Source organism: Columba livia, chromosome 3, assembly GCF_036013475.1.
Source record: "Columba livia isolate bColLiv1 breed racing homer chromosome 3, bColLiv1.pat.W.v2, whole genome shotgun sequence".
In the NCBI taxonomy this organism is placed as follows: Eukaryota; Metazoa; Chordata; class Aves; order Columbiformes; family Columbidae; genus Columba; species Columba livia.
In genome coordinates, this window is record NC_088604.1 from 12176794 (window position 1) to 12187807 (window position 11014).

An 11014-nucleotide genomic window follows, 5' to 3' on the forward strand; every position below is an offset into this window, starting at 1 on the left:
TCTGTCACCCTGCTTACAAGCCTCCCCACATCTCCTTTCCTTTGTGCACTCAGCTGGGGATACCCTGCTGCACCCAGTGACTTTAACAACTCTCCTCCCACTGCTACACACACTGTGCCTTGACCCATCATGTTCCTACTGTTGCAGGATCTTCTGCCTCCATTGCCCTGCTCCTCTCCAAAGCTCCACATCCAACACAGTCAGCTTTATCGTGGTGTCCTTCGTTGAGTGTGTCACACTGAGGTTATGAAGAACATTTAAAATCATTCTGTTGGTCACATGCTGCAGTGCTTGTAAGGGACCATGGAGGTGCTTGCAAAATCCTTCCTGTAGTATCTATTAGTCCAAGACCATAGAAGGTATTTTCTTATACCACACATATCAAGAAACAGTGCCTCCAAGTCATATTAAGTGCAGAATGGCCAATTTTCCAAATTTCATGTATTTCACCACAAACCTTGTGCTTGAAAAGTCTAGGAAATAGATATGTAAACTCAGTTAATATTGTACTATACCTTTGCCACTTATTCCAGAATGAATGGCTAAACTTTCTCCGTCATTCAAAACAGTAGGTGAGTAACAACAGAAAATATCTTGCTTTGCTCCCCTAGACCTCCTAAGCAACCATTTTCCCCTGCTCCCTGAGCCCATGGGTCAGTGACAAGACCTCTGATATTGTAACAGAGTTATAGCTGCAGAGATGCCAGTGCCATTACTAAATTATCCACCCAAAACAACTAGCGCATGCTTCCCTATTGCGCTAAATAGTCTTGCCCTCATGCTACCTCAACATTTCCTGCACATAAAGATAAAGCTTGTTTCTGTGCTTGTCAACCCACTGCTGTGACAGAAACAAATAGGAAAAACATCAAGCCAGCAACTCGAAACAGTTGGCTGCTCACTGAAAAGACCTTTGGAATGCAAAGAGCATTCATTACAACAGGACTTCCAGGCGTATGAACATAGGTTGGAAAGGACCTGCTACCTTCAGTCTCCCGAGGCTGACAAGAGATTATGAGCATGACATTTTAAGGAGGGAATTGTTTATTCGTTATAGAAACGGGGGGGAAAAACAAACCCTTGGTTACTTTTTGAACTATGAGCAGGATTTAACAAAGCAGTTTTCACAGACATTTTCCTTATCAAAATGTGTTGCAAAATCTGAGGATGAGGAAATGGTTGGAGAACTCACAACTTTTCAGAACTGCAGCTAAATGTGAAAATGCAGTCCAGGAACTGGCACAGATCTGTCTTTCCGTAATGTGGAGTTGACAGAAATCTTGCAATGATCCAGGAGCCAGTGGGAAAGGACAGGGAGATTAGCGTGATTCTGAACAGACAAGCAGCCCTTACAGAAAACAGGCTACACTGAAGCTTCTCTCCCACTTTCTCCTTTCCTTGGCACCATCCTGCAGCTTCAAGTGGCTCCATCTCTGGATTCCCAGGCCTCCAAAGAGTCATCAGACTGGAAAAGAAAGATCCTCAAGGACTCAAAACATAGCTGCTTCTCACAGGGCACTGACCACAATGCCCACCTCAGATCCTTCCAACCCAAATCAGACCATTGCTACTACAGTATTACTTCCAGCTCTTCAGATTCCTGAAGGGTTATCAGGCATAAAATCCACAGCTACAAACAGCTGTAGCCTGTAATATTCAGAGCTGTGGGAGCTGTCTGCATTGCACTGCCACTGATAAGTCTCAATCATAATATTTGCCCCATTTTCTTTTCTTTTTTAAAAATCATGTTATTTATGGTGTTCGTAGTATGTATTCACCATTTTCCCATAGTTGCATCTTTGCACTTTCATTGTTCAAAAAAAGCAATTGCTTTTACTCATTGCAGTAATTTTAGCTTGCATTTAATAATAATGGTTTGAATCTCTTAAAAAATGTGATTTTTTTAGACCCTTATTTGCAGGATTTGAAAATTTGTGGTGCACTCCAGGAGACAAGCATCCAGTCTAATGTCCTTAAAATACAGTCTAACTTACATTCAAGAAAAAACACACCACAATATGAGCTAATGGGTGATAAATAGTTTGAAACTATGCTAATCCTCCAAATTAGAATGTTTACATAGTCTAGGCAATGTCATCTTACCTGCTTTGTCTAAGTGCATGTTCCACAGCCATCCTGACATTATCCAGATAATTATTAAGGTAATAGTTGTTTATTGTTGTGGTAGTTGTTATTATTATTTTTGTTGTTATTCAGTATGTGTTTTATCAAGGAAGGCAGAGTATGCAGTAATCAAGGAGAAGGTAACATTAATTGGCAATGACTATTTTAGCAGGTTAACCAAGCCCTGGACACCAACCCACCACTGTCACCCAGTCATCTGCAGAGTTAAATTGTCTCTCTGGTACTATTTTAGGCACCAAACATCCCCCCATCCCCCCTAGATAATGCCTGGGCACAGTTCAGGAAACGCAGGTTAGGGACCATCCCCCTGTCTGTTTTGGAGGAGTGACAAAGCCCCCAGGGGCTTTGGCCTCAGGGACAAATAACGGTCCTTGGCCTATTTAATTTCCCAGTACAGATGTTGTTCTTCTCTCCATAGTGGACCTGAGACCTCATTTTCATTAAAAATAGAGGAATGAGCTGCTGCAGCCTTAGCACTGTGCACCAAGTCATTACAAATCCTTCTGGAACTGCCTGATTAATCCTTTGTTATCCGGACTTTCTGCCGGCACCCTGTCACTGCCTCTCATCCTAATCCTGCGGCACAACCCCATCCCATCAGGTAACACTCAGCTCGACTGCCCAGAAGGGCACCGTGCGGGGTGAGGTGTCTTCAGGGGTGTGCTGTGAGAGTATTCAGTCTGGACTGGAAAGGACATTAAGTAACATGTAATAAATGTATGGACAGACTATCTCCCATCAGGTACAAAAAATATACAGAGAAAGAGAGGGCTAAAAGGCTTTTGGTTTTGATGTCCTGCACTCGGAAGTTACAAAATGAAGCAAAGTGATATCTACAACTGTCATATGAAGTCAGGGCTATGTATTCATTAATTGCAAAATAAAATCCTTTCTCTTATCTGGGATGAGTCCCAGTTGATATTTAGGATCAATAATGAAGCTGATGCCAGTTATCCCAAGCTATATGCATCTTCTTTTTCTATTTGCATCACATCTTTCCACTTACTCCAAAGTACTAAAGTGTTTTCTTGAAGGGCTCTTCTAGAAATTAGTTTGCAAGCTTGCTTTCTCTCTTGCTGGAATTGTCTTAAGATACCAGAGATACAGGGGGTCCCATTGTTAAGGGTCAGCCTGGGCTGTGGAGAAGACTTTGATCTTGTGGCCAAAGATTCTTCTGTCTCTCCTCCCAAGAAGGACTTAGTCTTTCACCATCCTCCCCACTCTTGCCTTTTCTACTAATTTCACTCATGTCTGCATGCCAATCTTGCTTTTATCCTGTTTTCAGTTTTAGACTCCAACCCGTGCAAGTCATTGCCACAGTTTAACATACATATAAGTGAATTTGCACAAAAGAAGGACCCCACTCTCCCTCTGCAACCCAAACATGCTCCTTCACTTGTCCTTAACTGTGGTTGTCAGTTCTTCTTCCATATCCAAAAACCTATGAATGCTGCTTGTGTTCAGTGAAGAAGCCACCTCCATTTTTTAGCATGGGACAAGAAATGAGTTTTCATTATTTTAAAAAATAATTGCCATATTGACCTAAGATCTCCTAATATTATTCAATTTCAGCCTAACACCCACCATCAAAAATCACAGCCCTTGTTGTGACAGTTTAGAAAAAACATAAAGAAGTCAGAATAGTGCTAGTTTCTAGCAAATATCTTTTCTCTTTATAAGCAGAAGCTTGCATTTGTCTGAAGGAACCTAGGGTTTCCATACTACATTTATGTCTCCTGTCCTACCAAAAGACTACCTCATCTACTGGAACAAAGGCTGCATGCTGAGAGGAACACATCTATCTTTGTGATACATGTTTGGCCCACAGCCTGAAGCCACAGCTCTTTGCTGGAGATAATTCTGTAGGTTTGGTAGAATGACTGTTAAAATTCACTGCTGAGGCTGGAGCCAGCTGCTAAAAGGTGCCTCCAGCAAGCACCATTCCTGGTGATTCCTGTCCTCTCTCATTATCTTCAGAGATCGTTCCTCCCTCTACTGCCACCCACTTGCTCGTGCTTGGGCTCGGAATCCCTGGTTGCACCCTATGGCCCCATCTGCACTTGCAATGCTCTCATCACCTCTAAGTCTTTCATGACTTTGGCCACATGGCCTTTGTGATCCCTTTGGCTTGTCACTGAGTTTGAAGAAGGATGTAGCTAGATCATGAGGCAGCAGGCACTGGACTCTCTGGAGGGAGGACTTTTCAATGCTTTCCTTTAGGGTAAAGGAAAGCAGGCTAATTAAAACCAGTGAACTCAGGGAGGTGTTAGCTGCTGCCTCACACATTGGGTTTATAGGCTGAATCTTGTTCTCCTTAAGCTTCCAGATTTTTCTCAGTTACTATTTCTCCTGTCACATACTCACTGTTTCTTCTGTCATACACTCACTGCTTGTGCCTGCCCTTTAGAAAAACTTTTCTACAGCCCTACACTTCATCAGTACAATAATTATTTCAGGCTTCTCTGTTAGACATAGCAAGCTAGTGTGGGGCACATAGAAGTGAAAGGAAGTCTTCCTGATTTCAATAAGCTTTGAATGAGGTACTTTTCCCTGATAAGTCTTATTTTTCCTTTTCTTCTTTCACTCACTTTGTATTCAATATGCGTGTGAGTGTGTGTGACTGTGTGTTTGTGATCTCCATCTCCTGGACTTTTAGTGCTGAGAAGGATACAAATTTGGGAGATAAACTCTAAAGACATAATCGATGAAGCATTGAAGCCAATTCCGTATTTTAATCCTGAATAAATTATCCTGGAACACAGCCCACATTTATGATGTGTGAGAGAATAGAAAAATAATGGGATTACTCAGAAGTTTCAGATGATTATAAACATATGGTGCAAGACGGCATAAGAACAAAACATACTGAGGGAAATATCATCAGTAAATGAAAGGTTAATAATGGAAAAAGTAAGTTTGGAACCTCATATGTGGCCTATTATCAAACACTACTGACATGAAAGAATTCCTACAGAACTGTTAAAAGTGGACAGCTAGTAGTTTAATGATTGTAACAAGAAAACTTTAAGGCATTGGAAAGGAAACTATAAGATTATAAAAGAACTCATCACATATTTAAGCCTTTTGTGAAAAATGGTAGTTTTGTGCCTGAGGTTCCGGACTGGGACACAGGTTTTGATTTATTTCCCAGTTCTGCTACAGATTTCCTCTGTGACCTTGGGCCAGTTACTTTGGGAGAAGCATGTTGAAACGCCTACATGACTTACGAATCCAGGGCCCTTTTCCAAAAGGGGCATAGTAGCAGATTCACAAAGGGACAAGGATGAGGGAATGCTACCCCCAAAATTACAGTGTGCTGCCCTGTCATTTTCCAGTTGTGAGCACCAGCAGCCCACCATGCCCCAGGGGACATAGGTGTCTTCAGAACATCCATGGAAAATGAGCAGGAGATAGCATGGAAGGGATCAGCTACTGGCTGACTTCTTGTGCACACTGTGGAGCAGGAAGCCTTGGGAGCTGCTGCCATACAGAGTTTCCAGCTTCTGCTCAACTTCCATTAATGGCTCAATGGTTCAGGTGAGATGCCTGGTTTCCAGGCACTAAGCTGTGCAAGCAGAAGATACCAAGAGTGACATGCTCACTAGGCTCACCTTGAGAAACACAGGAGCTCCTGGTTCTTGGCATCCTGCATGGGGCAAAAAAGAAAGAAACAGGAACAACTGTATCACTCAAGGGCAAGTATCTTTGTCATGGGAAACTTTCTGCCTGGTCCACTGCCCACCCAAGACCCTCAGCCACAGAGCTCAGACTTACTTCCCCAAGGTCCAAGGAAAGTGGGAAGAAAGAAGGGCCCTCCCCTGCCTCGAGTTCATAAAGCTGAACTGTGGCAAATACAAAGAGCTACCCTTTTCTTTCCTAGATCCTTGGGCTTCAGTATCAGGGTTAGGAATGAAATAAGTTTATTTGCTTGCCAGAGTAGGAATCAGCTTCTTATATAGCAACCGAGAAAGCATGTAAACTTGAAGCGCCTAGGTGTTGTTGCCTTCAGATTTCAGACAGCTTTGAAAAATGGACCCTTTTGACTGTTCCCAGCTTGTGAAGTACAGAATAATCTTTGTGTTCCTCACCCTGTGTTAGTCCATGCTGTTCATAGTCTCACAACTCACACACAAAAGAGGAATGCAAGAAGTAATAAACCTGTAACGTAGGTAGGGGAGCCAAGGATGTATATTCACTCTAGCTTTCCATATGCAACAGCAATGATAAAAGGATCTTACAGGCATTTCTTTTCCCCCTTAATATGTAGCATGGTCATAACTCAGAAACTGCTTTGGACAGGATTCACAAACTGCCGTGTCTGTGTAAAGTCAGTTGAAAGTAAATAACATACTTTCCGCTTCAGTCTCTTGGATATCTCCATTTGCCATGGTTTGTTTCATTTTGCATGGAAGTATATCAAGGTTCAGGTATGTGGTACATCATAAAGGTGAAGAATATTAGGTTTCTGAGAATCAAAAATGTCCTAGCAGAGAATCTCCCTTAAAAACATATATTTTCTTGTCAGTGGTTTTGGCATAAGCAGACAAAATACATGAAAAAAAATAGTAAAAAGGTAAAGGTGTATGCTTATCAATCAAAAATGGAATATTTTAGCTATCAGTGTTTGCTGAAAAGAGTGGGAAAGTACAAAGGGATTCAGAAACATCAAGGCAAATATTTTCACTTTCACCAAAACATTTTTAACCTGTGAGTCTCCACCTACACCTACGGGCTTCTCCACAAAGCCAAGGAAGTCTGATCTCATTGCTAAATGAGCTTGATGCACTAAAGGAGAACTATTATGACTATTGACTGCTGCAAATTTACATTTCATCAAAGTTTTTTAATTTGTCTGGGTGAGAGTAGGAATAATTTCAGATACACAAGTAGTCTTGGTTAATAGGTTAGGTTCCACATTCAGAAAAGAAAGTTTCTGTCACTGTGACCTTCTATATCTGCTTTTATAATCAATGTGATCAAAGCAGTCCGTGTGTCATGGGACAGGATTCCCTTCTGGAACATTTCCACAGGACTGCAGACAGCTTTTACCAAAACATATTTTAAAAAGCTGCAGGAAATCTGTCTGTAAAAGATACCTTCCCCAAATTTTAAGTCTTGAAAGAATCTTTCTGTTTCCTGTAAGTACATGTCGCTCTTCATTTGATGTATCTGCTTGTAAAGGGGAATCCTTTCAGTGTCAGTTTATCACTGGTATTTGTCTGAAATCACTTTGGTCAAAAGTATCTTTTTCTAAATCTGTTTGCTACTGTATTTTTCCATAGAAAACTAGCATTGAGTCATAAGCTTCTAGTTCAAGTGGGTCACTATGATCATCCCATCTGACCTGGAGCATGAGACGCACCACAATTTCAGTGACACCTGTAAAAAGCTTGTTGCTTCTGGTTGACATGTTTGTCCTTCAGAGGGACAGATTTCCTGGGGATTAGCCTGCCCCTATAAGAACTACAAATGCCAGGGAAACAGCTGAGTGGTTGTGGTGGCTCTTCCTGAATGTTCTGGCTGTGTTCCATTTGGGTCCCGCATACTTATTCCTGGAAGCACTGCTAGTCCCTGTTCATTTTCCATTTATGCTTTATTAAAATTTTGCTGTGTGTAAACTACCTAGCAGCACCATAGGAAGAGCAAAGATATTAAGAACACTATTTTGTGTCAGTTTTTTATGGTGCAACCAAGAACTGGTGTCACCTAAGCATCATGCTGTGGTGAGATACACTAATGTGTTTCCAGGGAACTGAGATGTGGTAACACCACAAAGAGTGTGAAGAACCACAGCTTCCCTGCCTGTGGACTGGCCACCTCTTTACACAGCTCAGTGAAACTCCTTCTCTTTTTTCTGTCATTGGCAGTATATTGCTATTCCCTCACTCCTGCAGTTTGGATGTAAATTCTGGTCTTTAAGACAGAGCTCTGCAGAGTTTTGTTCCATGCTTCACTGAAGCATAAAATATGGTGTACATTTACTCCAGTGCTATTTTTTTTCCTGCCACATAGTTCTATACCCTTCTCAGTGCAGAGTCCCATGTCTATGAGAACTCTGAAGAGGGTTTTCCAGCCTGAAGAATTTTGTGTCCAAAACTTGCATACCAGAACGTGTTTGTTCCAAACAGGGTTCAGAGTAATTGGCCCCATCAACCAATTCACAGGCTGTTGAGCAGTCCCACCAGTGCTTCAGAAGCTCACTGTTCTGAGATGCAGAGCCTTTTCCTTCAATGTCCTCCATCATCCCCCCCCTTTTTTTTTTTCCTGTTAAATACACCAAAGAAAGACCATTGTTGCCGGTTTTGTTTCCTTTATGCTTAATCATTCTAAATCCAAAGTCTGAGGTGATAAATATGGAAAATATGTTTCAAATTTGACCTGATGGACAACAATGCCTAAGGATTTTTCAGCACTCCTTAGTAAGAAGTTCTTACTGCAGTATTATTTTCTGTTTGTGAGAAATAAAAATCATGTCTATTTTAGCCTCTATTTCTTTTTTTTTTGTTTTTAATTCAAGAGGACTAAGGAGCTTTCCTTTCTCTCAAATTTGAATACCTAATTCTGTTCATAGATTCATTTATTCCATAGTCTGTGAAGTACCATAATAAGGGTATATATTGTAGGTTCTTCTTCAAAAATAAGGTAGAATCATTTTTAAATGGCTGAACTGTGATTGACCTGCATGTCTAAATGACTGACAGAAACATTCATCTTATTCTATTTGCAAATGAAGGCTCAGACCCTGTTGTAAAGATATGCCTTGTTTTAGGACAAGCAATCAGCCTTAATTCAGATAAAACCGAGTTATATAAATTATATATTATAACAGTGTTTATCAGGTCAAAATTACTGATGTCTTCTCAAATTAAAATTTAATTAATGAAATAATAAGATTTTCACTTGTTTGGTTTTTGTTTGTTTGTCCAGTTCTGTAACTGTGAAAGTGGATGTATAGATTTCATTTAATATAAGTAGAAGCCAATTAGGTAAAAGAGGATATAAGATTTTAAGATGTGCATTACAATCTTTCTAGAAAATAGGTCATCTGAAAAGCTTTCAGAGCTAATTGTTCTTGAAAGTGGAATGGCTATTACTTACTGCCACAGGGTCCTCTGATCTTCCTGAGACGCTGTATGAGTCTGTTTTCTTTAAAAACTAAGCAATTCTGTCCCTTGGTTTTGATGTGCTCAGTACTTAAAGAATAAAGTAGTAAAGACAACAACACAAAGTGAGTTATCTGTGACTAATATTTGAATCCAGAGCCCTGGAATTCCCTGTGCAAGATTTGAGCTGTTGCACAACAGGCTGACTACAGACATTGCATCTCTGTGCTTTCTCAGACCTATTCTGTAAAGGTTAGTGTATATAGGAAAGGTATTAACAGCTTTTCATTGCAGTTTCACCTAATAAGTCTTGTTCAACACTGAGTGTAGAACATTAATAAAGGAATAAGATTGAAATACATGGATAAGTGTGAAACCCAGCAAACACTGAAGAGAAAGACATCAACAGATAGCTATATTTACCTTATAGAATACACCTTGTGTTTTCCCAAATTTTCAGAGTTCTCTTGAGATACCTAACAGATATCTGCTTCAAAACTTCCTTTTAGAGCAAACAGCTTCCTATTTGTATTTACCTTATTTTGTGTATGTGACAGGCAATAGAGCCCAAGTAGTGGACTTGATGATCCTAAAGGTCTTTTTCAACCAAAACGATACTATGATTCTATAATATGAGGAATTTACCAAACCATTCCTCCTAAATGATATCATTAAGTTACCAATTTCTTCCATGGAGACAGGTTTTCTTTAAAGCCAAGAGAGTGAGAGTCTGTATTCATAAGATAAAGTGTTCTCTTAACTACTTTTGGGCAACAGAAGTAAACAGCAAAAACTCAGCTGTCTTCAGCCGATCAGAAGGCTAAAAATGCAACAATTTGTACTGAGGTATCCTATCACTGACTGGAGATGACCCAAGCTTTACAACTTTGGAGATGATGTATCAAATAAAGGAAAGTCCACATGAATTAGTGTTATGCCTCCCTAAAGTGGTCTTGAAAAATCTCTTAGGAACTCAGCTGTCTCTGGTATGTTTAGGTCCATCACAAAGACTTCTGTGCTCATTACTGGGCCTGTGTGTGAAAGGAAAGGATCACAATATGGGGTTGTTCTAAACACCTTTCTCTGCCTGCTTCATGCATCCAGGTGAGTGTGGGACATCACGTCAAGAAAAGTTTTTACAAGTGATGTCCTAAAAATATCAATGGAGTACCTGATCCGTTCATTCTCAAGGTACTGAAACACATTAAGCTTATGCTTTGTATGTTCAACAAAAAGAGTTAAATCCTGTCCTCTGCTGTACACAACAGATCTAGTGAAAAGTTTTTGTACAAAAGTTACCTAAAAACAGAGAAAGCATAAGTGTCTCATGCATATGAACAATCATTTTTCAAATAGGAGCTACATTCGATAGTGGTTATATACCTCATCTGGACAATAAAGACTATGGGAAAGACTGTATCCAGTACCTGCTCCTCCTCACCTCTTTGTAACCTGTGCCTCTTTGTTCCTGTTTTTTGTTTAGGTAACATGCATTTTGGATTTCTGCAATGGGGATTCTGACTGCTAAATGAGCTTCAAGAAATCTTCATTGGCAAAGCATCCAAAGAAAAATACGGTGGAGAAGTGATTAATCTTGTGGGCTTTACATGCCCCCTGGTGGAAAACCCTCAGTGTAGCTGTAAGGATTTAATGCAAAACTACCTCTTGTAAACAGATGTGTCTTTCATGAAACATATCTGAGTCTCATTCTCATTTGAGGCACTGCATTATTATCGGTGTGTAGCCCATGAATAAGAACACACAAG